Consider the following 2,900-nt stretch of genomic DNA (forward strand, 5'->3'; position numbering starts at 1 on the left):
TGCCCCACGGGGCCATTGCAGCTTCAGCGCTGCATCCAGGCACCAAATGGGAGCCACAGGAGCTCACAGGGCAAATTAGAGCCCCCAGAGTTCTGATCCCCCAGCCGGGCTGCGGCCGCTGTGTTGGCGTGTGGGGGCTCTGCCCAGAACAAACTCTGCCACGACAGCACCAAGGCGCAGGGAGAACGGAGCTGGGATGCACCCCAACCACCTTCCTCCGCCTCGCTCTCCCTCCTCGCTCTGCCGTCTTCTCCACACGCCCAGGACCAGAGGGCGAGCGTCTCTTGTCTTTCCTGCATGTTCTGTCGTCCCCTTCCACTCTGGCCCCCAGTCTAGACCTATTGTCCAGACAGGAGAAATCTTGTCTACCCCAGGGAGAACCACTGCTCTCTGCCCTGACCTTGGAGGAACTAAGAAGCCAAAGCTCTAGACTTAGAAGGTTCTCACTTTGGAAGTTTAAAAAAGGTCAAAGGAATTTTCAAAATCCCTTTCTTTTTCAACAATGCTTAGATTTCAAACCTCTTCTCCTGCTGCAAAATCCCATTGTGAACATCAGAACCTCGAGATGATCTTGAAGTTTTCTCAGCATTCCACATCTTCCCTCCCCTCTGCAAGCGGCTAAAAGTTACAGAAGCGGTTGAAGCCAGTGACTCCCCATCCCCATCTCCTCCTTTCCTGGGGACAGGGGCCCCATCTCCCAGCCCTGTTGTGGGTTGGGTGTGGCTGGTGTGGCTGTGTGGCAGAGTCCTAGCCAATGGGATTCGAGTGGAACATGGGCCTTCTGCACACCTGATCCCGCGGGCACGCACCGCCTGGGCTCCTCCCTCCGTACACCAGGGCAGAGCAAGATGGAGGCAACCGGGATCCCTGAATGACTTCACAGAGGTCCCCACGCATCAGGCACACTTCTGCCAACCTCATGTGGAAGTAAGCTTCTATTGCATTAAGTCCCTGAGGTGTTAAAGGTCATTAGTTAATGGCAGGCCACTTGCATGCAAAATAGAAAAGCACATCGGTATTTTTTTCAAACTATTACCGTTACAGAGATAAAAGAAGCCAGAACCAGCCCCCTCCAATGGCTCCTTCTCTTAGGCCTGGGCAGGATCTGTTGAAATTCCCACAGTGTCCTCTGGGGCTCTCTGCCCTGCGCCTCTCCCTGGCAGTGCGAGGTCCACAGTTCACCTGCCATTAGCTCCCATGTGCAGGGGACTCGCAAAGGAGCGTCTTTGAGCTCCAAACCCAAGTCTCTGGTGGCCTAGAGGCTGCAAAGGCCCTCAAGCTCAGCGTGTCCCAAAGCAAACCTATGGCACTCACTCCAGCACACACCTGCTTTGGCCTCCATGAAGCCACCTCTTCCCTCACCTCTCAAGCTAGAAACTTCTTGGCACCACCCTCCCCGTTCCTATACCTCCCCCCACTTTCAATCAATCACGGAGTCCTAAGTGCCTGGTCAATTCATCACCTCTGTCCCTCCACCAATACCCCTGACTCTCCCACCTGGGCCACCCAGTGAGCCCATCTGGTCCCCTGGTTCCCTCCAATCCATTTTCACTCTGAGCTTTATGATCTTTGCTAACTATGAATAGGATTCATGTCATCCGCTCCCCTACATAAAACCTTTCTAGGCTTCTCTTTGCTCTTAGAAAATGGCAACTGCCTAAGAGGCCACACCTGGGCCTGTCCCACCTCCCCAGCCCTCACCTCCTTCCCAGGCCTCTGCATCCCTGCCCCCCATCCACCTCCTTCGCTGTGTGCCTCCAGGCCCACTCACCTCCTGGATCCCTGCCAGTGCTGAGCCCTCTGAGCCCTCTGTGTGGGACAGGCTGTTCTCTCCACTTGGCCTGGTAGGGCTCCTTGAGGAGCCCTCAGCCCTCCCAACGGGGTGGAATCCGGGAATCTGCCGCTGTAAACTTCCACAGGGCCCTGTGCCTCCCCTCTGCAGCACTTCCCTGCACGTCTCCCTGGCAGTGCGAGCTCCACAGTTCACCTGCATAGCTCCCATGTGCAGGGGACTCGCAAAGGAGTGTCTTTGAGCTCCAAACCCAAGTCTCTAGTGGCCTAGAGGCTGCAAAGGCCCTCAAGCTCAGCGTGTCCTGGGCTTATCATTCCTGGGGGTATAACCTGGGGTTATAATTCCACTACCGGCTGCATAATTATTCGATCCATAATGATTGGACTCAGCCCAGCTCACTTCTGCCCTGGACTTTGCACTTGCTCTTCCCAGTGCCTGGCGTGACTTTCCCCACACGTCAGCCTGGCTGGCCTCCTCAGCTCCTCGGGTCCTTCTTTTCTTTTTGAGATGGAGTCTCACTCTGTGACCCAGGCTGGAGTGCAGTGGCACGATCTCAGCTCACTGCAACCCCTGCCTCCCAGGTTCAAGTGATTCTCCTGCCTCAGCTGAGTAGTTGAGATTACAGGCACCTGGCACCACTCCTGGCTAATTTTTGTATTTTTAGTAGAGATGGGGTTTTGCCATGTTGGCCAGGCTGGTCTCGAACTCCTGACCTCAGATGATCTGCCCGTCTCAGCCTCCCGGAGCACAGGGATTACAGGTGTGAGCCACCATGCCCGCCCTGCTCCTCAAGTCCTTCTTCTAGTGTCACCTTCGAGGTGAGGACTCGCCAACAACCCGATGGAAACCTGCAAGGCTAGCACCTCCCCAGCCCCACACTCCCTAACCCCTTCTCTAGGGCGTTGCCATCTTCTGACATACCATTTATTTTATGTCTTGTTTAATGTGGGTGCATCTGTCTCTCAAATGTCGTGCAGCTGGGTGCGGTGGCTCACACCTGGTCTTTGGGAGGCCCAGGCAGAAGGATCACTTGAGCCCAGGAGTGGAGACCAATCTGGGCAACAGAGCAAGACCCTGTCTCTCCGTATTTTAAAAAAGGAAATAAATA

The sequence above is a fragment of the Papio anubis genome, chromosome 1 (genome assembly GCF_008728515.1).
Source record: "Papio anubis isolate 15944 chromosome 1, Panubis1.0, whole genome shotgun sequence".
NCBI classification, from domain to species: Eukaryota; Metazoa; Chordata; class Mammalia; order Primates; family Cercopithecidae; genus Papio; species Papio anubis.